General features: G+C 46.4%; 1 protein-coding gene across 3 annotated transcripts in view; it reads right to left on the minus strand.

Annotated features, from left to right (window-relative positions):
- Window positions 1–26,336, minus strand: part of DPY19L1 (dpy-19 like C-mannosyltransferase 1) — a 2,006,077-nt gene that overhangs the window by 918,403 nt on the left and 1,061,338 nt on the right. The window lies entirely within an intron of this gene.

Below are 26,336 nucleotides of genomic sequence, written 5' to 3' on the forward strand. Positions count from 1 at the left end.
TCGGTCATTCCGGCTTCCTGGGAGTCCGGAGGATCTTCCTGGAGCTCTTGGCTAGATTAAAAGCAACTCACATGATCCAGTGTTCCACTCCCTGGCTATTCGGTTCCAGCAGCAACTGCAGTGGAATTTCAACCAGCTCCGTGAGGATGTCCAGGTGGCTTACTTTGGAGTTGATTGGTCCCACCAGCTGAAAGGGAGAAGTCGTCCTTCCAGGAGCTTCTCTGTCGATACAAATTTGTAGTTTCAGCACAGCAGCGGGTCTTCAACGGGCAAACCACCGGTCCAGGAGTTGCAGCAAGCATCTTCTTTGAGTTCTTCTTCCGATTCCTTCATCCAGTGGTCGACTCTGCCTGCCAAGCCAAAAAGCCTTGCCTTTTATGCAGGTTTCTTCCATTCATTCCAGCACAGGAGTCAGTCACCCAGCAGGAACTGCAACCAGCTCCGAGAAGATGTCCAGGTGGCTTACTTTGGAGTTGATTGATCCCACCAACTCAAGGAGAGAAGTCGTCCTTGCAGGGGCTTCTCTTTCGACAACGTTCCAGGAGTTGCAGCAGGCGTCCTCTTCAAGTTCTTCTTTGGTTCCTTCGTCCAGTGGTCGACTCTGCCTTCCAAGCCAAAAGCCTCGCCTTTTATTCAGGTTTCTCCCATTCATTGCAGCCTAGCTGTCAGTCACCCAGTAGGGTGGCTGAACTTGCCGGACAGTCAGCCGGCCAATCACCACAGAGTGCATTTGGGTCTCCTAGGAGACTAAAAACAGGAAGTTTTGGGCACCTCCCTCACTTCCTGCCCCCGCCAGACACCCTGGAGCCAGAGGCGGGCTTCACTCGTGAATCCCGCAAAAGGCAAAGCGAACAAAGGGACCAGAACTGGTTTGGCACGCAGAGTAAATCTCAAGAAGGACCTTTCCACAAAGAAAGGGCGAAAAGAGAAGACCAGGGCCATTTTGACAAAAATGGCACCCTTGGGTTCTTTACTGCAGCTGTGAACGCAGCCTGCGGTAAATGCACACCACAGTAGTTCAAATTAAACCACTGCCACCAGCCATTTGTCGAGGAAAGGGTTACATAAAAATGTTACATGAGAAGGTAGACAAAGGGGATACCAAGTAACCCCTCCAGCACCCTATTGTAACATAGTGTGTGCTGGGTCTAGAAAGTTACAAATGTAAGTAAAGTCAATTTTACCTTTACTGCTCTTGGAAACAGTAGTTTATCCAAGAGAAGGTATTTAAACCTTGGGGAAATCTGGAAGACTTCCCTGTGTCACTGCACTGAAGGTGCTGGGTGATACAAGGTAAAAGATGATTCCTATGGAGTTTGTCAGACTCCACAACCAAAAGAAACACAGAGTTCAAAATCACATTAAAATACATGAGAGTGTGGGGAAAAAGCGTCTCACTCTAGGCAAAAAATCAAAGTCTTACAGTCCAGCAAAAGAGCAGGGGGTCTCTAAGGTAGAGGGGAATTAGCCAATTTCTGAGAATTCTCCCGAACAGCATTACACGTGCCTGTCCATCTGTGCCCAGTTTGTGCTGTTGTGTCCCTTAACGCAGCCATGTGGTACGTGCCTGTTGTGGGCACACACTCCTGCATGCGGTTGTGTAACTGCATTTGTATGGTGCCTGTGTGGCATGCACTAATGACAGTGTACATCCACACCCCCATTCACTTCACATGCAAAGTGGTTTATGTTGATGTTTTTACTCAACAAAAGCCAGGTACGCTGTCCAACATAACGCAACATTTAGCTGGGCAACATGCTGTTGCGCACGACCACCGAGTCATGCGTCTAACCTGGAAATCTTGTACAGCAATCTGGGATGGTCAAATCAGTGTCGCATACCACCTGAACATTCAGAGAGTGGTACATCTTCCTGTTGTGGTACACCTCCTCTGTGGCATGCCCTGCCACTAGCTCTATGTGTGTACAGTCAAGCTGAAATGTGCCCGTAGCCAAGAAATGAAGTACAGACACCACCTTCAACAGTGGGGGTATGGCAGTGTGGATTCCGATGGAACTGGGGGTGGTGTATTGGAAGGAAACCCCTCCTAAACCAGAACACTTTTGACAATTGTTTGATAAACTGAGCATTATATCCTGACAAGGGGTCTAAGCAGTAATTTTTGACAAATGTGTGGAGTGAGGCCCACATGGCCACTTGACAAATACCCACAATGGGACCTCTATCTTCAGGGCAGAGGTGGCAGCAAGTCCTTTGGTTGAATGAACCCTAGGGCACATCCTTCTGAGCCAAATCGTAGTATTCTGGGATGCAGAGGATGGTCCACCTTGAGAGGGTCTGTTCTGTTACAGCTTGTTTAGGCGCATGAGTACCAGCCTAACCCATATAAAACTGGTCTTCTTTACTGAAGTCTCATGTCCATCATACAGAAAGCAGCTGACAGCCTGCACCATGCCCAGCTGATGGAATCGCTCCTCTGTCTTGGAAAGGTGATGTGGAGGAAAAAAACACAGGATGATGGATCTGCTGAGAAAAGATAAGTCAGAAACCACCTTGGGGAGGAAGGCCGATCTCAGCTCTTCTCCTTAGAAAACACCAATAAGGAAGTGTGAAGGATCAGGAATGAAACTCGGACAGAGTGGATTCATGTTTTTGGGTATAGACTTACTAAACAAAATAGGTTAGGAAAACGCCTCTCTGTCCCTGCTCTAAGAGGTATTTTCCATACCAAAAAAAACCAGAACGATTCGATCCTTTATCCCTTGTCCTTTTGTCCAAAGCAATAAGTACTGTGTGCAAAGTACAATTCCGACCCTCATATTCTAAAATCAACTCTAAAGTGAAAGGGAAATGTCTTTGGCCTTGAAAAGTGTAAAATGTTCAAAAGAAGAAATGTTAACTCCAACACAAAAGTTCCAAAATATATATGGCTCACAACTCCAGAGGGCAATTCCCTCCCCCTGAATTTCTCTTCACTTAATAGCAGTGTACTGAGAGAGACCCCCAACCGCCCCATAGAGTCCGGGTTTGCTCTGCAGTACTTTAAGACGATATAGCTGCACCTTAAGATGGATGGGGGTGCAGGTTTTCTTACACCAACACCAATCAATAAGGACAACTCAATGGTTTGCCAAAGGGGAGTCTGTTTAATGACAAGGACAAAAAACGGGGAAAAGTGGAAATCAACAGTGATGCGATAGTCCGTCTCGCTTCAACTCCCAAAAACTTCATACAAACAATATAATTTATACCCAAAACCTGTCATCATTGACGTGTAATACTCAAAAATTAACATGCAATTCTATTGGTTGGGAAAAGGTAACTTTAATATAGGTGCTATATCTGTATATGGTAACGGAGTGCGGGGATTGGATAAACACTACCAGGTGGGTGTCTAAGCCCTTCCTTCAAAAATGACTACGGTCGACGTCCGTAAACGTATGACGTCTCATTGGTTCAACTATCTATAGGATCCTAGATTATTTGGTCCATTGTGATTGGGTTGGCATCAACCCCATGCATAAATCTACACTTTACTTAGCAGCACACAGAATGGTCAGCCAGGTACAAGATGCCCCAAGGTTCACCCGGCCTCCCCTCCATCAATCATTACTTTAGTGGCTATGTGTCAATTAGTTGGCTGTGGTCGGCCTCGAAACTGTATCTTCTTGTCAGGAAAAGTTATGATATCTCCATCTGGGTGACAGCCAGGCGTAAGTGTGAATCCGTGCCTCTTCTTGCCCGGATGGTCACGTGCTGCCCACACCGTGAAGTTGCCTAGTTTTCCTTCTATTTGCGCATTTAATTCTTGTTCGGCTTGCCACCTGCCTGGGCCTCCTTATATTGCCCTTTCTGAGATAGGCTGTTCTGTTCTTATGTTTCGATTCCGCGAAGCTACTGCTTGCTCCTTATATTGGTCTGACCTTGGCTCTCCAGGCATGAATTGCTCTTGCTGAGTTTCGATTCAGCCATCTCTTCTCGTTTTAGCTGGAATACGAATCCTGTCCTGTTTGACCTCTAGTAACCTGAGTTAATTCTGCTTTTGTGTAAAGTGGACTCTCACTTGTATGGTGTGCTTCGTTTTGAGGTAGATTGTGTATAATGGCGCTTGCCGCGGTTTATCTTCTACTAAGCATAGCAAGCTGCACTGTTTTCTTAGCTTTCTTGCGGTTACAAGCATATGTACAGGTGTTAGCGGGTTGAATATCTTCATCCTGCTTTACAGCTTAAGTTTCTTTATATTTCAACATCGTCTTTCCTTCTAAGTTCACGATATCCTTATTCATGGCATTTCGTCTTTGTGTGTCATCTTTGGGTCGTCTTATCTTCTATCTGCATGTCTGTCCGGGCCTTAGTGACGTCACCATTCGTCTTCAATTAAGGCCTTTTGAGTTTCTTCCGGGACAGTGTTTAAGCAACCTTCATTTAGTTTCATTTGCTGGGAGGGTTTTCTCAATGGATACCTTACTGTCCATGGTCGTCTGGTTATCGGTGCTTCAATAGCCCTACTGCGGCTCTCTGCTGGTTTATTTGCTCATCATACGTCATATCTCGGTGTGAATGTTTCTGGTACTTTAAAAAGGGCGACTGGAGTGCAGGCCTCGCTCGGGACCTCCTCTAGACAAGCTCTCCGAGTTCCTTTATAGCAATAGAATGAGCATACAAAGTACTGCCTGGTGTACACTCCTGCCAGACTTCCTCTTACTCCAGGATATGTTTTATTCACACTACATGGTTATCTCTTAATATCTTTCTGTCAGGATTCACTCATAGAACATTGTCCAATTTGACCTTGCCTGGAAAGTCCTCTTGCCAGGGCTAGTCTTTAACACAAACCCCTCGTGCTTGCAAATGCCTGGTACACTCTCCTGGCAGGGTTTTATACTTCTTTTCATATACTAGTATTTTGAAATGCCTTGTATACTCTCCTGCCATGGCTTCTTTTACTTGTGATTTGAAATGCCTGGTATACTCTCCTGCTAGGACTTTCTTTGCATGTAAACCACTTGTTCTTATAAACTTGCTCTCATTCTCAAACACTTACAATATACAATTCCTTTTTTACTCTCCTGCCCAGACTTCCTAACAGATGCTCACTTCTGTATCTTAGGGCTGCGAGGTATACTCTCCTGCCAGTACTTCTTATACTCGTACTGTACACACTTGTAAACTTGACAATCTCTTGTTGTGACCCTGTTTGTTTTCTTTAAGTATTTTACCGTATTGTGTTCCATCTCATTCAGCTCATTTGTTTTATTTTTCTTTTGGTACCATTGTTTGAATAAATGCATACTCTTGCAACTTTGACAGCCGCTTGATACTATATGGTTTGGTTTCTTTAAATTATATGGAATCTTCCTTTTAGTTTCATTAATTATATTTACTTTGGTTTCCCTTTGCCACCAATCTCTGCATGCCCCGGTGTCCCCTCTTCCCTCGGGTGGACTCACCATGTAGTGAAGCGGGATGGCTTATCTCATGGTAAACCACCACCGTCATGCGGGCATCCCGGTACCTTCTCTGGGGCTCGCCACCTCTGTCGTATGGTACCCGTCCATCACGCCCGCTGCATCTGCGTACGGTTCCTGTCTTTCTCACATGCCTTGCTCACCTGCCGTTTGCCTTCCTGGACTTCAGTAGGACAGAGGCTACTCTCCAATTCAGCTGTACGTTGGGACACCAGCGGTTCCGCATCTTAATGGACTGAGCAGCATCTCTCCTCTGGTTCCTCTCCTGAGCCACTTGGCTCCAAGGACCTTGCTGCTAGCTGACAGTCCCTCGATCAACACCGAGTGGATAGACGTACGCACTGCAGGATCCCTTACAAAGCTGATCTCTCCATTTAAATGACCAGCCTGCAGGCAGGCACTCTTAACAACTAGAATGCAATGGGTGTTCCTGGCCTTTTCATAAGCCTCATTACTCTGCTCATCTTTCTCATAACAGTGGTTTCAGTATTAGATGAAGCAAAGTCAACTGGCATTATTTTACAGGAAGAGTTTGAGGATATGCCTAGGGAGTCTTAAGGGCAAGTTTGATCTATGTGTAATGGTTGAAGTGATGCTTCCAGTAATTATAGAAGGGGTCCTTTGGCAAGTTATATACAGAGCGGGAAAAGGCATTTCCAATTGTCTCAGATGGCAAATCAGGTTTTAAATAACTTGATGGTGAAGAACATCATGTTACCTGAGGAGTAATCCTCTTCCTCATTCCAGTGGCCCACATAGTCTCCTGACTGGGATTTTGATGGCAAGACAATCCATCCTTCCACTGAAATGAAAATTGGGGGTAACAACAGCCATTAAGGCATGGGGACTGGGGAAGCACCCTTTAATGGAAAAGGATGAGATGTGATTTCCTCCGTTGATGTCATCGGGTGTCCTGAGAGCTGCTCTCCCAGGAAAAAAGTGATGACATCCTTGAATAAATCACAGGAGGATTAACAGACAATGCCCAGAGCTCACCCGCCTTTTTCGGATTACTGATGGCTGTCCGAAAGATCAACTTAAGGGTGAGAAACCTTAACTAACATGAATGTAGAGGCTCAAATGGAGCAACCATGGGAAAAGATAGGACAAAAGAAAAACCCTGCGCAGTAACAACAAACTGCGATAAAGGAAATTGGTTGCATAATCCCTGCAAAAACGGAAAAACAGTGGTTGTAGTGAAAAAAGAGTCCTGTTCTTCTTGAAGACAATGGCAGCTAGGTACCCCCTTCATAGTCCAATCTGTAGGCCCATCCCGGTCAAAGAAAGTAGGAAATCCAGAACCCAGATTCCAGAGGTAGGACATATGAAATGGTCCAGAACTCTTTCCCCAACACCAAGCTGAGAATGCATGCCATCTTCAGAAATAAATGAGAAGACCACGCCCAGGTCGTCAAGCACGATGGTTCAGGCTGCTGAGAATCAGATGGAGCACCTATGCCTCCGAATGGGAGAGTAGGTTCACTCTCCTTGTGTACCACGTTCTCCGCAACCAGTAACGTGCCGATCAAGATCACGGTTGCTCGAAATCTCTTCAACCTCCTGAGAACCCATGGAATGACGGGAATCGTCAGAAAGGCATAGTGGAGAGGGAAGGTCCAGTACACCAGAAACACCTTCCCTAGTGCGCTGTTCGCTAGAAATGTTCTCCATCCCTGCCAGATGAACTCCAGAGACAGAGATTTGGATCTCTAGTAACCGGAACCACAGTTGTATCGCCACTTTGTAGAGGCGGCAGGGAGTGCTCACCACCCTGCTTGTTGAGGTAGTGCATGGCCAATGTGTTGTCTGTTAGAATGAGGACATGCTTCCCTCTGAAAGACAGGGTAAAGGCCCTCAGAGCTAACTTGATGGCCTGCACATGCAGCCTATTGATGTGCCACCTGGCTTCTATTGCGGACCAGAGGCTGCTCACCTGCAAATCTTTGCAGCGGGCGCCCCAACCCTTCAGAGACGAATCTGACCACTCGGGCCTGAAACCAAGGAGGCCAGAAGGGTTCCCACGCCATAAGATTGCTGCGCCTGTTCCACCAGTGGAGGTCGCGGGCCACTTGGTTGGACACAGAGGATCTGTGAGTGCTCCCAGGTACTGAGATCACTGGTCCCTCAGGAGCCACTAAAGGGATCTCATGTGCCGTCTGGCACTAGAAAAATACAGGAGGCATGAGACCTAAGAGACAGTGGAAGGAAATCGCTGGTAAGGTGTCGTGGTTCGGAAACAAATGCACTATCTGTGCTATGTTGCCGACTCTCTCCTCAGGAGGAAAAGCCTTCCCTACCAAGTGTTTAGGAATGCTATGTTGAACTTGAGCCTTTGAACTGGCATCAAATTCGACTTCTTCAAGTTGAGGCAGAAGCCCAGCCTGTGCAGTAGTAGGAAGGGGTCTTCCAGATGAGACAAGACCTGCCCTGCTGACTTTCCCCGGATCAGCCAGTCATCCAGGTAAGGAAATACATGGACCCCCGATATCTTGAGGTGAGCTGCAACTATCACCATGAGCTTGATGAAGACCATTGGAGCGGAAGTCAACCCGAAGGGAACCACCTTGAACGGATAGTGGATGTCCCCTATGAGTAACCGTAGGAACTTCCTGTGCTTGAGATGTATTGGCACATGGAAATAAGCATCCTGCAGGTATATTGACACCGGCCAGTCCTGGAGTTCTAGGGCATGGAGAATTTCTTTCAATATCACCATCCTGAATTTGTCTTTCCTCAGGAGCTTGTTTAGAGCCTGAGGTCAAGAATGGGACAGAGAAATACCGGCAATACCAGCCCGATCCTCTCTGATCGGGAGGTACCTCTTCCACGGCATCCTTTGACAACAGGACTCTCAGTTCTTCCTCTAGACAATAACCCTGCTGAATCAACTGCAGGGCCCAGGCATCTGAAGTTATCTCCTGCCACTGGGGCCAATGCCCTGGCAACTGTCCACCAACCAGTGTATTGTGGGAGGGGAAATCAAAGCGGCTTAGAGGGCGCAGTTGTCCCCGCAGCTGCTGCTGCTGCTTGTTGGTCGCTAGAGGCCCCTCTGCCCCTTCTGGGGTGCGAGGTATGCCTCTGCCCATGCCTGGATTGTGGGAGCTGTGCTTTTTGCCATAGGGTACATAACGCCTATAGCTTCTGCCTCTTGACTGAAAAGCATGTTTCCCTCAAAGGGCATGTCCAGTAGTCTGTTCTGAACCTTTGGGAAGAAACCAGAGATTTTCAGGTAGGCCTGTCTCATTACCACTGCCAACTCCCTAGAGCGGCCAGCGTAGTCCTCTACGTCCAGGCCCGTTTGCAAGGACTGCTTAGCTACCTCCTTCCCATCATCCACCAGCTGTAAAAATCCCTCCTGCATTGCACCCTCAGGGACGTATTCAGCAGCATGCTCTACAGCTTTCCACAAGCAGAAGGAATACTTTGCGAATCCGCAGGCTAGGTTGGTAGCCTTGAGTGCCATGCTGCCAGAAGGGAAATCTTTCTTGGCCAATGCATCAGACTTCATTCCCTCCCCATCCAGAGGCAGATTGGAAGTGGATGGCGCAGGTCTGGTGCAAATTGAAGACGCCTGCACAACCAGCCCTTATGGGGAAGGGTGTGTGGCGAGGAAAGAAGGGTCTCCTCTTGCCGGCCTATACTTATCTGTAAAATTGGCATTTACGGGAGGAATAGTGCAAGGGTGTTGCCATAAGGACGCTAGGGTTCTGCAATAGCCGGGTTAAATGGAATATAATGCTTAACTGTGGGAGCCTCATCCAGGATGTCTGTGAGCTCATACCCCTGAAGGGTCGTGGCAGACTACTTTAAACCAAGGGTGTCCAAAACCCTGTCAACCAAAGCCCTGAACTTCGGCGCATGCGTAAAGCGTGGGATTTGCTGTAATTCAAGGTCTGGGGATGTATCTAGGCCACTAGTGTCCTGCAAACCTTGAACTAGTGCAAACAAATCGGCCTGATCATTCAAGTTATCGACACCGCTGGCTCCCGTATAAATTGGGTCAACATACCCCTTGGTCATCAGGGTCTTCAGCGCTGAGGATTGACTGCATGGAGTCTAAAGAACACCACCCTTGACAGCGGTATAAAGGACCCATCGCTGACAGTCGGCACCGAGGGTTTTACTGCCGATGGAACAGCTTTCAAAGTCAATGGGACTTTCGAGAGTAATGGTTCTTTCAGCGTCCTGGGAAGCTCGGATGACTGATGGACAACGTGGGCATCTGCCTTACGGCCTTCTGGCAATTTTTGCACATTTATCGGCATGGAGCCCAAAGGCTTGATCAACGTCAATGGAGTCAACGGATTGGCTAGCTTGGGGTCAGAAGCACTGAGCGCCGCTTCTGCTGCCAAAGCTTTCTGATCGGGGCCGGGCCGCACCTACAGCAGTTTGTTGCTTAAACATTTCCAACATGGATGTTTTAAAATGTTCCCACTGTTCCTGAGAGGTTTGCCCAGCCAAGGGCAAACCCTGTTCCGACGACAAGCTAGACTCACGTCGATGGCACAGCTTCTTCTTTCGCAAGGAAGACGACAAGGAATGGCTCATGGAATATGACTGTTATAGTCTTTTTCCAATGTCTGCCTTTCCCCTTGTCGGGGGTGCGCTCCTCAGTTCGGTCTAGGAAGACCGGACGAGAGAAAGTGCCAGAGATTTTGTGGACGGTCTGCCCAAAGCCAGTTTCCCGGTCTCTCTCAAGTAAGGATTTCGGCTGAATTTTCCAGCACGACACGCAGGCCTTCGTGTCGTGCCTCGCACCTGGGCACCGCAGACAAATGATGTGGCGGTCGGTTACGGACATTTTAGCCTTGCAGTTGCAGCATTGCTTGAAGCCTGAAACCTGGTGAGATGACAATGCGCCAAGGTTTTCTGAGGAAAACAGCAGATTTAGTACAAAAAACCTTGAGAAAACTCAAAGGTGTGTTGCTGATGCACTGTGCAAGCACACAAAAAAAAGGAATTGAAGCATGGGGGCGTAGTGACGTGTTATGTATACGACACCTGACGTCACTTCCGGAGCCGACGATCGAGCACCAAACAAGACAGATCGACAACCGAGTCGGGGTCCGCTATGCCCCCTGTCAAAACGTTTCCGAGCAGTAGAGTTGGATGATGAATATCGACCAAGATGAGGAATCTGCGGGAGAAAGGCAATCCATTGAAAAGCAGAGGCTGAAATCTGAAGACCCAAACAACCTGAACCATCGGGAGGGAAGGCCATGTCCAGGCAAGACACTTGAACCGCACCAATAAACCGGAGGGATTGAGACAGCAAAGCAGGGAGAAGTCAAGACTCTGCTAAAAGCTGCACATGCAGTACAGGTGTGATCATGCCTCGTCTGGGGAGTGAGCTCGGATGGGCCAGTCATCCAAGCAGTGGGAAGACATGTATGCTTTCCATTCCAAGGCTAGCCATATCAGCAGTTTGGTGAAGACCTTGGCTGCTGATGAAAAACCGAACAGCAGGACTTTGAATTGGTAGTGAGATGATGACACCATGAGCCTCAGATCTGCTTGAGATGGCTAGCCACTCAAATGTAGGTGCCCTTAATGTCCAGGGACACCATCCAGCCCTGCAGATTGGAAGCAACGTGAGTAAGCCCAGGAAGAAGCGGCGATGTAGTTCCGACACGTTATAGGTAACGGAACAGCGGGAGAACCGTAAGGGGTTTGGAGCAGCTCAAGAGTCAAGAGAGCCTTAGGAGTTATCTCCCTCATCACAGCGGTGAGATTCAGAGAACCAAGAGCCAAGAGTGCATCAGGAGAAATCTCCCTTGTCACAGTGATAATCCAAGCAGGATTATATAGGCTATAAGACAACAAGGGCTGTCTGGAGGTAATCATCATAATGGCATAAGACAAGGAAGAATTGCTAGACTTGTAAAGCAAGCTTTCAGAAGACCTTGGAAAGAAGTAAAGAGACTTTCGAGGACTACTGCCAAAGACTATCCCAAGACAGACCTCAAGGCTGTGCAAGGCGAGTCCGGAGAAGGGAGTCATTCACCTGATTGTACTTTCGTTGTTGAATCAGAAGCTAGAGCAAAGGATTGTTGGAAAAGAAAAAGGCTGAACCTGTTCACCAGGAGAAAGGCCTCATTCTTTTGGTACGAGTTACATTTTGATGCTGAACCCTTTGCAGATTAGTGATAGGGTTAGAGTAGGTTTTTGGACAGAGGACAGACACTTTTTAGTTGGACAAACATCCTAACGACGAGCACACGAGTTGATATTGGTTTAGTTAGGTAACCCTTTAGAGATAGAGGGATGGAGAGATGGGCTCCTTTCTTTATTTCTAAAATAAAATGTTGTTGAAACATGCCACCCCTTTGTCTGATTCCTTAGTCCACCATGCCACACATCCTAGACTTGTACTTACACAGGGACATTGTGAGCCTAAATGAGATAAAAGTCCCCATCCTCTTTCAGAATCAGAAAGTACAGAGATTGCAAGCACTTGCCTCATTCTGAAGTGGGCACCAGCTCTATGGCACCCTTCATCAGAAGCCGACAGACCTCCTCTAACAGCAGAGGGAAAAAGGGATTGAAATGAGGATAGTCTGGAGGGCACTGAACAAGGGGGAGGCAATAACCCTGCATCACAACATGCAAGGCCCAAGCTTCGGGCATGGTAAGATGCCATTCCTCACTGAACTGGGAGATCCTTCCCCTACTGGGATAGAATGTCAAAGTCAAAGGGGCTTTATCCCTGGGTCTGCGGAGGTCACTGCTAAGGCAGCAATGTCGCTTTTCCAGCTCCACAGCCTCTTCCTTAGCAGTGGGGATGGCATAGCTGCTGCTTTCCTGACCCCTACAATGGTGGGAATAAGAGAAATGGTTGAAACACCCTTTTCTCTTGCTGGAGGAGTGGAGGGCTGTTGGACAGCCTATGCCTCTGACTTTCCAGTGGCTTTCAATGATTGAATACTTTGAAGGGGGACTCGGCCCTGGACCAAAGAGGTTGTACCCGTTGATGGGCATGTTCATGAGCTTCACCTTAAAATCTGGAGAGAACCCTAAAGCCCTCATCTAGGGGGAGGGGAGTGCCTCCTGGTGACCGCTGCAGTTGCCATTGCACATGCCACACAGTCAGCTGCATCAAGGCCTGATGCCACCTCTCTGCCATCCTACATGAGGTTGCTGAAACAATCAAATCTCCCAGAAAATTTCAGCAAGATGCAAGATGCATTAACTGTCCTCAAAGCAAGGCTGCCAGAGGCAATAATTTGCACACCAAGCATCCTGCTTCTTACTCCCTCCATTAATAGGGCAAGGAGGTCGCCTTAAGTCTGGTTGTCACAGCTTGAACCATCAGTATCACTATAAAACATCAAAGACAATGACTGCGAGGTAGAAAACCTCAACGGTAAAAAACAAATTCAGATAAAATAATAGATATGGGGTTAGGTTGGGGTATTTATTAAAGTGGGGAGCTGCTGAGGGGTATCCCCCGCATTTGAAATAGAAAAAAAATAATTGTTTAACATTCAAGGTTTTCAACCTCACAGTATGAACTCTGATGTTTTAACGTAGATCAGTACCATCAAAGTCTATGGGGAGGCATGGGTGGCCAGAAAAGCTGAATCAGAAGGAGCAGGACAGTGTTTCTTGACAAGGTCTTGGTCCACAAAAGTGTCCGGGACAGGTGTCTCTCAGGCTTACAAAGCTGGGGCTTTAACCAGCGTATTGAAGGCCAGCAAGATCTCTTTTGGAGTGTCCTAATCCAGAATGCCAGTTAACTTGAACTGAACTTTTGGCTGGTGGATGTCGATAAACAGTGCGTCTTCGGTGCTAAGGGGTGTTTGCTGGTGCTGCCGTGAAGTTCTCCTGCTGGATACTGTGCCTTTCATTTTCTTTTGAAAGGAGCCCAGTGTTCTACATCCGGATATAATCCTTCATAATCACCTCCCTCCGCAAAGCCGTGCTAAGGGGTGTTTGCTGGTGTGAGCTCTTCTCTTCAGCTCCCCGCTGCGTGCCCAACCCTGGGAAGATGACGCTGGATTGCAACAATCAAACTGGTGCCCAAACCGGACTTCAGGTGAGACTGCATGCAGCACCTGCTACTCCGGGTAACCCTGTAACAACGCTCCCATTATCCCCGCCACGAGCGGCTAACTCCAACCCAATCTTAACCTTAATGCTGCCTCTGACAAATCTGACAAATTGTTCGGTGCAAATGCTGGCCCCGCCTATGACCCAGTGTACAGATCTCAGGGCAGCGGGGGGATGTAGCTTATGAACTAGTGAACACTGGTGACAATATGGAAAGGCTGCAGTTAAACGACCCATACAACTCAGTGTCAAATACCAGCAATGTAGAGGCGCAAGAGGGGAGTGCAGATGGTGGGAGTGATCAGGTCGCTCAGACCGCAGGACAGGTGGTTAACTGGCAGGGGAGGCCAGCTGAACTTCCTTCTGAAATAAAGCCGACCAATGGATTACTGCCTGAGAAGACGCTGTGTCTGACATGAGTTGGGATGGAACTAACACGGAGATGAACTCTGCAACTCTGCTTGACAATGCAGGTTGCGGTTTGAAAATGAAAGAAACTACCATACTGTCAAGAAAGAGAACGGCTAAGGACGAAAGCAAGATAATCAAGCATGATGCCCAAAGGGAAAGACTTACAAATCTGCCTAGTTTAGCTGATCAACCACAGATTAAAATCTCTGACTTGGCTGCACAGCTGGCGGCTAATCTGTTGATCATGACTGGGTAAATAAACTCTCAAAAGGAGACAAAGCCTTTCTGTTATTAAGGACAGACTTGATGCTATTAGAGACGATCAGAGCCCGAATAGGGGCAATAGCACCCCCTGGAAGACTACCCCTATACAGTACGTGGTTACTATGCCTGGGAACAATGAGAAGCACTCTAGAAAGGAGGCAATAGGGTCTCAGTTTGTGACCCAGTAGCGATCAAATATGGCAGAGAAATCCAGAAGTGCAAATGAAACTCACCTGACATCCCTAGAAGCACATGCAATGAGTGAAATCATGCGAGGAGAGGAGTCCTAAAAATGGATCTCCAAGCCAAGACATAGTTCTTCATCAACAAACTCAAGTCTGCTGAACAAATACAGTGAAGTGGGAAGTGGGCACCACAATGGTGGCTTAACCTTTAAAGATGATTTAGCCCATATTCAGAACACAATGATGGCCACATGGGCGATGTCTCACTCACCATTTTGTAAGCTGTATGAAACGATAAACTCTAGCCACAACCAACTGAGCATGTTTATTAGGATGCACACAAAGTTGACAAATCTAGACATTTTCACGAAAGCGCTAGAAAAAAGATTGGATATTGAAGCTGAAACTTCCAACCAGTGGCAGCAAAAGCTATGAGACTTGGCCAGGAGGGAGACGGCTGACGAAATGTCACTGATGGAGGCCATTTTTGATGACAGGAGGTGGATGAGATCTCACTGGAAATCATCACAGCTCCCAGCTCTAGAAATACAATCTAAAAGCCTGGAGGAACAGCAGGAACCTGACCGGATGGAGTCTAACAAAGCTAAGGAGGCTGTTAATGAGCCATCCACCGGGAATAAAATGACAGAACTGAAACGTGACAAAGTAAATACCTTTGCCATCTTTAACCCAACTAATCTGACCCAAGTGGAAGAGGTGAGCCAGAAAAGAAAGAACCACGTTCTTCAAGAAAGACAAAAAATTAAAACAGCCTCCAAAAAGGAAAATGAAGGGGTCTAGAGCTTTCCTACGCAATATCCAAATTCCAACACAGAAGGACGTCATCCAAACTACAAAGAGGCCGCGTACTGAATTGGCGATATCTAAAGCTGCCTCCCCTTCGACTGATAGTCAACAACCAAGAAATCTGGATCAAAGCCTGCAAAACAGATCTGGGATGAGTACCCTGTCATGAAATGCATGTTTGAGTGACCTTATAGAGATCATGGACAATGTGGAGGACGACAGATGGAATAATATGAGTTAATTAGACTGGCTCGAAATCGAGAAGCAAGAAGCTCGCCTAACAAGGAAGCCAGTAGTAAAGGGAAGAGAATCAATGGCGCATCTCGCTAGGAAATCAGAGGGAAGAGCTTCTGTGTTGGGCTTTCATACCTTGGGAGTCCAAACAACTGGTTGTGGACATGAAAAGCCAGTCTGGTCCTGCAAACTACCAAGCCCACGAGGAAGTGGCCCCTGCAACAAGAAAAAAACGATCGAACCAGACCAGAAAACAGCAAGAGGAAACCCAAAAGTCCAGTCAAAGGGCAGAGCGGGTGGCGAAAGTATATTTGGAAAGAATCTTAACAGGCTGGGAACCTGGGAAACAAAATGTACGATTGAGAACTGCAAGCTGAAAAAAAGCCCCCACTTCTAACCAAGATTGTTCCCATCAGATCCAGGAGGATTCATCGGACTGGAGCTGGCTAGCCGGTGCGCTGGCCAGATCAAGCATGAATTAGACTGATGAAAGTTGTCTAGGAGAGAATCTACAAATAGGGTCCTGGAACATTAGAGGTTTTAAATGTATGTGCACGGAAGAGGGGAAGATACCGGGTGGATACGATGTTCTCCGTCTACAGGAGACATGGTTAAGGGATAAACCTGCATATGATGGTTATGAGTCCTTTCTTAATCCTTCTAGCAAGGGGAGGCTTGGTTGGCCTTTCTCTGGTTTGTGGACCCTAATCAAAGTGGACCGGGGTTTTGCAGTGCGAAATCACTTGACCCCCAATCCTTTTCTACAAATATTGACGATAGGTAGGCAGCACTCGGAGGGGGAATTCAATTTTCTGCTGATAAACGCCTATCACAGCGTTAAACTGCAGGCTGGTGAGTTTGTCGAGCTAATCATGGCCAGGGTGGATGAAGCCCTAACAGATTAGGTAAGAACAGAAATATTAATCTGTGGTGACTTCAATGTCTGTCTTTTAACTAAGGAGGGGCTACCACTTTGTTTGGCACAAGTGGAGGGGGTGGCCAGAAATTAGCTTTACAAATCTAGGCTGCGCGAACTGTGGATGTTGAATGGGCAAACAGAGGGATATCAGCCTGGGGCTGCCACTTGGGACAATGGAGCTCAGATGGCATGCCTCGATTATTGCTTTGTCTCGGCTAATGTGGGGGAAAAAGTTTGAGATAATGGTTTTGCCACACAGTGACCATAGTATGTTGGCAATAACACTACAAGCACCCCCTTTAATGTATGAACATAAATCGATGCTGTTAGGGAGAATTCTCATTTCATGACTGATTTCCCTTACCTATAGAGTCCCCCAGCAGCTTTGCTGGGTTTGTTTCTTTTTCCTGCCAAGAGTGAGACTCTTTTTCCCACTCTTAGGCCTTTTTGCTATGTGTGTTCTAGGCTACTTTTGTGTTTAATGTCTATGGGATTTTCTCAACCCCATAGGAACCATCTTTATTCACATGTGTTACACAGCACCCTCAGTGCAGTGACACAGGGATGTCGTAGCGACCCCCAAACATAGACTCCATACCCTGGGACTGACTACTGTCTCCCAGGGCATGTAAAGTCCCATTTCCCTTTACTAGTCAAATCCTATGAACTAAACCAGTAAAGCCCATCTTACTATGGAGGTACTGGAAAGGGTTAATAGTTTTTCCCTTATGTTAATTTTCGAGAGGGTACCGTACAGTCCCTCTCTCAAAAGTTTCTGGCTGGTGGCTGTGGTTACTACCATAAATATTCGACCGCAAATATTTCCCTATGGGATTTATCCCATTGTTCGAGGCTACCACTTTTTATGACAGCCTCTAACATACCGCCGGTGCATTTTAATGTTAACTTGACTCCGGTAGGTTTTATTTGCCAGAACTTTAATATAACTTCTTTCTTGTGTCTTTCTCTAAACTCCTAACCCAGGTCAGGGATCCTTTGTTTGTCCTTTTGGCAGGCTTCTGCCAAGAAGCCCTCCTTTCGGCGCCACTGAGTCTGGGGTGGGTCCATTGTGTGGGAGGGGGAGTAGGACCCCCGCCAAGATGACCACTCCACTGTGTGAGTGACAGCTAGGCTGTATGAATGGGGATCTTTTTGCATAAAAGTTGGATCCTGAGGACTGGAAGAGCAAGACGCCGCCACTGGAACTAAGAAGCCGAAGAGGAGAGAAGCCAAAGACATCTGCAACGACAACCACCGGTGAAGCCCTGCTGCAGCGTCTCACCACTTTTCTCCACACGACGAAAGAAGATCTTCATCTGAAAGAGCCTTCTTCCCTTGAGCTGGTGGGGCCAACCAGTTTGCCAATCGCCTTCCCGGACCTGCCTTGGTCGAATCTCCCGTACACTGTACTCGGAGGCCGGATAGGCTGTTAGGCAGAAACCTGTGCAGTACCCTTAGGGACCACTGCAAAAGATTTAAGACTACAGGTGTATGGCAGTAAACCCACTTGGTAGCAGTCTGTACCACACAGATTCACTTGGTAGCTGTGGCTGAGCAGTCAGACTTCCCTCAAGAAGAGTTAGGCAGTATACAGAGCATACAAAATAGGTACAGAAATACAGTAGCACAAGCAAACACTGACCAGAGCTTGGGTGTAAAAGTATATACTTATTTATTTAACACATACTTATAAAACACACTAGTACTAAATTGGTAAGATAAGTTCAAAACACAATCACTATTATCATATGTACATCCCTGAGTACTTGTTGGAGAAGTCTAAGTTAACACCACTTATTTCCAGACAGAGGTGAGCGCTTAACGTTTGATGGCACTCCAACAAGTTAGATAAAAAGGGAGGGAAAAGCGGAATTTTGGAAGCATACACACTAAACACTTTTTAAAGACCCAGAGCATGTTTAGGAAGGCACAGTCTACTGGTGAGCAAGGAAGTTTGGGTGCCAGGCCCACTTTCAAGGGAGCTAGGCGGAAGATGCCCAAGATCAGACAGTTGCACAGAGTCTTCGAAGTTTGTGGAGGTAGTTCGAAAAAGGTTTAGTTCAGTGTAGAAAAGTTAGCTAAGGTGTCCCAGGCTAACCCAGGTTCGAGAGACGAGGATTTAATACACCCCGTTCAAACGGTTGCAAGGGAAGCCAGGCGTAACGCGGTACCTTAAATGGAGAGGATCCTCCAGCAGGGGCAGTTGTTCCTGGCAGCGGGTGCAAGTCTCAGCGTCGTCCAGAGGAAGAGAAGATCTCGTCGTGGAGGAAGGATGAAGGTCGTTGCACTCCCAGGGAAGAAACCAGCCGCGGAGTTCTCCGGTACAAAGGTACTTTTGGTTTGCGGTAGTGGTAAAAAGGTGGTATCCCGGTTGCCAGGGTGCTTGGCACAGGCAAGGCGGCCACGAGATGCTCCAGGAAGGCGAAAAGAAGGTAGACTGGTTATCCCCACCAGTCGAAGGAAGAAGACTCTCCGGGCTGGAGATCTCCTCTGTCGTTGGGAAAAGTGGTGAGACGGTTCAGCAGGGCTCCACCAGTGGTGTCGTCGTTGCAGGCCGGCTCAGCTTCTCCCTCCTCGGATTCTTAGGTCCTGTGGCGACTTCTGGAGTTCCAGTCCCCAAAGCCCTGCTTTTATGCAGCACACCCCCATTCACTCAGCCTAGCTGTCAATCAAACATGCTAAGTGGTGAGCCGGCCAGCTCACCACTTGGGCCAATCACACAAGAGTGCGACTTGAGTTACCAAGGTAACTCAGTCCAGGGTGCCTAAACCCCCTCCCACACCCCCTGTGGTACCCAGACAGAGTGGCACCACTTTTGGAGGCTTCTGTGGAGAAGCCTGCCAAAAAGTGGAACAAAGGGCTCGACTTGGGTTGGAGTCACAGAAGAGAACACAAACGCCATTTTAAAATCGAGTTCTGGCAAAAAATACCAACCAGCGAATTAATATTAAATAAACCAGCGGTATGTTTGAGGCTATAAGAATTAAATAATTAAAGTTGGTAGCCTCGAACAATGGGAAAATCCCATAGAGATATATTCGCAGTCGAATATGAAAAGTAGTATCCACTGCTACGACACCCCAGGGTTACGGCACGGAGGGTGCTGTGTAACCCACATCAAAAAACACATGAAACCCTATGGAGTAAAAGACCCGAAAGCCCATAAAACACATGGAAAGTTAAAGGAACACCTCAAATCACGTCTAAGAGTGGGAGCAAAAGAATCTCACTCTTAGCAGGAGAGAAAAAAATAAACCCCATAAATCCAGCAAAGCTGCTGGGGGACTCACTAGGTTTGGGAAATTAGCCTTACAGAGAATTCTACCCAACATAGGCAGGCAACAGTCCACCCGGACTGCGATTTTAAGGAGCGTACCTTTTATTCGTCGGGCAGCACCGTGGCTGATTTCATCCCTGTGTAGTGCAGTAACTCGAACCTTCCTCCACGACGAGAGCCTCTCTTCCTCTGCTGGATCACCCGAACTGCAGGAACTACCAGGAACAACCGCCACCGCAGGAGCCACTTCTTCATTTTAAGGTACATTGTTCCGCCAGGCCGCCCTTTCTTCGCAGTAGTACTAAAGGTGTTTTAAATCCTTTACCTACCTGTTGGGTTGGCCGCCCCTCTCTCTTAACCTTGTCTTTTCAACTTCTGCATCCACTTTTCAAATTCGTTAACCAAAGACTTGACTGCAGCTACAAGAACATTTTGCTCCTGGGCCCTTGCCCTGTACCACTGACTCTGGCACAGGCCTACTGACTCTGGCTACATTTGTTAGACCTGCCTTCTTTAGATTGATTCTCATCTAGAACTGTGTGGTGCACCTATTTCTTACAACTACCCTTTCCTTCCCATTTTTAAACCTTGTGAAATGCCATTTTGCTCAGTTTTCATTTAAGTATTGCCTATACTGATGCGCTGTCTTGCTTAAACTGGTTCACACATTTATGAGAAGTGTTGCTGGGGTGTGTAAGAAGGTATTTCTGAATAACTTGTGTTTTCCCCTCCCTTGTGAGAAATAGCTAGAGAATCCCTTGTGTGTGGTTTCCACTGTGCCGTTTTGCTCAGTTTTCACTCTGGTTCGCTTGGTCTACAATTTAACTTGGGAGTGTGTATATTTTTCCTTTGACTTAATTTAACTTGCTTGATGACTGTGATACATGTGTCTTTTTAGAATTGTATAAAATAAATATATAACTACTTTTTAATACAAAGCTTTGGTCAGTGTTTTCTTGGGCCATAGTACTGTGGGCCTATTGTGTAAACCCTGAATACTGCTCACCTCCCTCTTGAGATAAGTCTGACTGCTCAACCACGGCTACCAACTAAATCTTTGTGGTACAGACTAATACCATGGCGGATTTATTGCTCTCACCTGTAGTCTTAATCTTCTGTAGTGCTCACTAAGGGAACTGCACAGGATTCTGCCTCACAGATGCCCCCAGTAGATTTAAGTGGGGGAACAATAGATTGAACAACCCAAAGAATGAACCAACTCAGTCTGCGTAAGGCATAGCCGGGGACAACAAGATGGTTGAATATGAGAGGATATTGAGTGATTTTAAACATGCCAAAAGATAGAGGGGGGGGCAACCTTACCCCCAAGACACGCTTATGATAATCGTCCTAGTGAGAGCACGTAAGGCCTCTAGGAGGGAGGTAAAGAGGAAAAGGCGGGGAAATGCTCCTGATATGCACAAACAGATAAAGAAACGCAGACAGCTATATAAAAACTGGGTAAAAGCATCCAATGCACTAAGACTACAGAATCATGCGGAAAAGATGCACAAAGCTGTCTGCGGGAAGAACATAAGGCATTTGTGGGAGCTGATTAATAATGGTGGAAATTTTAGGAAAGCTCACATGATTGGGTGTGTCACTGAGGAGTGTTGGGTGAATCACTATACTACTCTCTTTGCGAAAGGGGACGTTCTGATTGATCGAAAAGATCGTTTGGAGTCAAAGGGCTGGGCCTTTGAATTTGACGCTATAGAAGCAAGATTATTGATATCAAAGCTTAGTTCGTCTCGAGCAGCTGGCCCGGATGGCTTATCCAACTTTGCTATGAAAACAAACGCAGAAAGCTGGGAGGAGTTGATGGTGACCCTGTTTAAACAAGTAATGAAAAACAGGCAGGTACCCGAGTTGTGGAGAAGGGCATGGGTTGTCCCAATATTTAAGAAGGGCGATAGGGCTGATCCAAAGAACTATTACCCTAGCGCCCTTCTAAACTCCCTAGGCAAGCTTTTTCGCATCTGTGGTCCTTTGTGATCTGAATGCTTGGGCGACCAAAAATGAAATACTCAACCCCAGGCAAGCTGGTTTTATAAAGGGTGTGGGGACATCCTTAAATCTATTCATCATAAATAAACTAAAACACAGAGCGATTGATAAAAAATCTTCAATCTATAAAGGCTTTATAGACCTCCTTCAAGCCTTTGATGGAGTAGACCGAAATCGCCTGCAGGAAAAATTGAAAAGGATGGAAATGCCCGAGAGACATTTTTGAGGCCATTCAAGCCCTCTATACGGGAACATCCATCCAGATTAGGTTAAGATCCGAGGGGAAAATGTCAAGGAAGATCCAGACATTTTGTGGGCTTAAACAGGGTTGTACCCTTGCCCCTCTACTGTTCAGCTTATACCTATCTGACCTACCAAAGCTGAACAATTGCGAACTCCCCTGGCTCCTATATGCCTTTGATATAGCATTTCTGGATCAAACAGCCATTGGCCTCCAGTGCAGAATTAAGACATTTAATGAATACCTGGTCGCAAATGGCTTGAAAAAGAATGTAAAGAAATCACAGGTCCTGATAATCATGTCATCGGCAAGTAGAAAAAAAAGGGTGTTGTTTGTGTGGAAAGTGGAGGAGCGCCCCTTGGAAATCGTGGAATCAATTGTCTACCTGGGAGTGGTAATAAATAAAAACAAACTAGAGTGGCCATCTTACACTCCTGAGAGATAAATTAAAAAAACTAACAAACCAAGGTATAGTTAACCATAAACGATATGGGATTTTATCGCTTATGCCGATAACTTTTTACAGCCAGAAGGTAGTCCAAGTCCTATTGTATGGGGCAGAGACACTCTTAAACCTCTAGTGGAAGGTGTGGCCCCTCATGGAAGGGTACTTCTTGTGCAGAATATTAAGATTACCGCAATCCTTGTCGATTGAAGTTATACGCCATGAACTACGACTGTCATCTTTGATATGTATAGTATTATGGAAATAGGCTATCGTTATATCGAAAATGTATGGCACCTCTTGGAGCACTCCCATTTGCTTTTTTAAGAACTATGTGACAACAAGACCACAAAATCATGAAAGAGTGGGTGATCACGATAGCAAAGGTTCTACGCCATCATGAAGTTGAGCCGGCGGTATAGATGATGAACCCCCTTAAAGTGAAGGGAAACCTGGAGAAGGCGGATCGGATTCAAACTATTGAGGGAAGAAGCAAAGAACCCCCAAATTATAGGTAGTGGAAGGAGAAAAAGGGTCTGGATGACCTTCCAAGTTACCTCTGGAAATCCCCCTCTGCTTTCTTCTGAGATGTCGTCTACGCATCATTTTGTATTTTTTTTTTTAAAGCGCTCACACAGCCGGGCATTGAGAGGCGCTGTTACAGGGATTGTTTTTTTTTTTTAGTTGCATAATTATATATTTTTTTTCTTAGTTGCATATTCATAACGCACTTAAATACCCATAGGTTTCTAAGCGCGGACCCGGGGTTCGAACCTGTGTTGCTTCGTGTCGTCTTGCTTCCAAGGCAGGCACGTTGCCACTGAGCTATCCTCCCGGGACATCATGCCCACCCGTGAAGTATATTTAAAAAGGCATCAGATAGAGGCAGAAAACACAAACTGTATATACTGCGAAATTAAAGTGCAGGTGGAATCACTTTTTCAATTGGTGACTGAATGTCAAGCACTCTCTGAATTTAGAGCCTTGTATTTGGGGCCAGATATGGATAAGATAAGATCATTATCAGCTGAGGAATGGTGGGACCTGATGCTGCTGGGGGAAAGGGTGGGCCCTGGACTAGGAATGCTGACATTTGTTGACCTACTCCTAGGAACTGAGGCGAAAACTGTATGTGGAACAGGTTGAAAGGAAGCGACTGGTGCTCGATTTTTCTTATTTTTCTCTCCCCTCCTGTGCTCGTTGGAAAGTTGCCTTAGTTTTTTTAATTTGGAGGTTGGGTTGTGTTTTTCTTTCTGTCTGGTTTCCATTTGTGGAGAACTGCAGTCTTAAATTGGGTTGAGCATATAGGTTGAATGGTTTAAGTTACTTGGAGAAACAAAACTGTTAAAGGTTTCTCTTGCTTTTATGTATGTTTGCCATGAAACCAATAAAACTTTATTTTTTTTAAAAAAACAGTGCGTCTACCACTTTAGACATCTTCTGGAAACAAGCATGTGGCTTCCCCAGAGTCAGCAATTGAAGGATGTCCAGCCCCGGGGAGGTGTTTAGACAGCTGGCTTCTTGTAAATTGGAGGCCAGGTCCATCAGATAATCTCCCTTGCCATACAATTCTTCTAGCAAATCTTGCACCTCAAATGGGGGACTGTGGTTCCAGCCTGAATGGATAGCATCACCCTCCAAGTTAAAGCCTTCTGAAATATTTGTCATGAATTTCCCCATAGGAAGAGGGGCATATTCGAAGGGTGCTTTGGTGATGACGAACGGTGGCAGGGCGAGGGTATTGCAGATGCCACTTGACCTTGACGAACACAGGTGGAGCAGTGTTGCACTGGTCTGGGTTGCTGACCTTTGGAGCCAGGGCAGAGCCCATAGGTGTATTGTCACAGTCGCGTGATGGGTCCCTGCCGGCTCCTTTAAACGCAGTGGACCCAATTGTTAAGCCTCTTTAGCCAAAAGCTCTCCTATTCTTTCAGGTTGGAGGATTGGATGGCAAATGGTACCTGTGGGGCAGAATCCTCAGAGGAGTGCCTGGAGCAGTGTTTCTTCTTTGTTTTTTCTTTCCGGATCAGGGATCGCTCTTCCTCTCTCCTCTGCTCGAGGCCCTGCAATTTTGAAGGAGCTATTTTGTCACCTCTGTGGTAAAATGTAAAATGTTTTATGGCAAGCCTTTGGGGTGCAATCCTACGAGTCGTGTCCCTCCCCCAGGCAGTAACAAACAGATCCTAGGGGATCAGGGGAAGGAGGCCTTATTGGTGTTAGGCATGATGCAGTAGAAAGTAGCAGGAGATTACCTACTTTCAGAGTGTGCAGGAAAATTGGAACTGAGGTCATGGAGTGCAGAAGCTCCATATACACTGGTGCAGATGACACGCCAGCATAGGCAAAACAGAGGCTCAGAGAAGAACAGAGCCACACTGTGCTCAATGGTGGCAAAAAAAGTTTCTGAAGTCAGCTGGAGATAGAATATCAAAGATGAGGAATCTGTGAAAAGAAGGAATCTATTAGAAATTGTATTTTCTTGATGCACAATTGTACTATGCAATGTTAGCAGCACTCAATTTTAAATTGGTGATTTGAGATACAGGTACTGGTAGGAATGTGTCATTCTTACAGTTCTCTTTTGGTTTGAAAAGGTACTACTGAACCACAAATGCCAGTAGGCAGCATAAATAGCTTTCTTCCCTCTCAAGATGACCAGTTCAGGCTAATGAGAACAAACAAAAATATCAGTAAGCAATGTAAATGACTTCTTTTTTGGTTCTCTTGAGACAAACTGGTAATCTCTTGAACCACAAGTACCACTATGTAACAAATGATTTTTCCACTTTAGTTAGATTCCAATTTATACTAGCAATCTTGAACCACAAGTACCAGTGTGCAACATAAATGGCTCCCTCTGAGCTCTTGGGCTCTCATACTCAGGCTGCTATTTGGCACTTCTACTAGCATGCAACTTTAGTGAAACTATTAACTTGAGTTAGCAAGTGGAAATGCATCAATCAGCATGCACCCACAATAACCACACCCTTTCACTAAGAGGTCTTGAGAAAGCTAAGGGTTTGTCTGCTATTGTCCACATTCCTGCTGCTCGATTTTGAAATTCACAGGGACGTGGGGGCTGTTAGGAGGTACATAATGATTTCAGCAGTCCGTTAAGTACTTTGGTACTTTTTTCTAGGAGACATTTGATTCACGCAAAGAATCCTAAGTGTGCCTCTGCCCTTCATTGGAAAATATAAAATATGTTAAATGCATGTTCCATATGGCCTATTCACCACTGACCATGCACCAGCAATGCAACATTGTCTCTATATGGCTGAGTCTTTAGGCAAGCTACTCATTACCTCAAAATAGATCAGTACTGTCTGTGGTATGATGGCTCTAGTGTCCCCTGGCCCTTGGAAATCAGGTCAGCATGTAGTGTGCCAAGTCGAAGGACTGTAAAACGATGAGGAGCCCCACTGGAACAAGTTATAAAATAACCAATTACTTATCTCTCAGTAGTGTTCTTTATGATAGATATATCATCTCCAGGGCCAGCTGACTTTCAGAAACGTTTTCAGCCACCAGGGGGTGCAGTGAGGCTTCACACGCCGCCACTGGTGCCCCCGACTCCGGATTTGGTTTCACAGACATTATGCATGGAGCCGATAGCACCCCATGACCTCTGTTCCACCTTTTTCTATATAACTGAGCAGCTGAAGCATTGCAGAACAGCAACAGCAGACGATATCAATTTGAGGGGATAATTGAGTGGGTGATGAGTAATCAATAGGAGATATGACTAATTCAGAAGAAACAACATTACCAAGAGGCAATTCATTTATTCTTCTAATGGATTCCTTTCTCTAACAGATTCCTCATCTTAAATAGACTCTTAAATAAACTTTCGCCCACCCCAAAAAGCTCTACAGAACCTGGAGGAGGTAAACGAGTGAGAAATCACCATGAAACTCTGGAGCACTGTGTGACTAAAGAGGGTCACCTTGAATCAAAAGGAATCCAGGCAGTAATGCTTGGCGAAAGTGTTCAGGTAAGCACACATAGCCACCTGACAAATGTCCAAAACAGGGACTCCCCTCTGCAAGGCACAGGTAGCCACTAGG

This window comes from Ambystoma mexicanum, chromosome 5p (assembly GCF_040938575.1).
Source record: "Ambystoma mexicanum isolate Mex_15411 chromosome 5p, UKY_AmexF1_1, whole genome shotgun sequence".
Lineage (NCBI taxonomy): Eukaryota > Metazoa > Chordata > Amphibia > Caudata > Ambystomatidae > Ambystoma > Ambystoma mexicanum.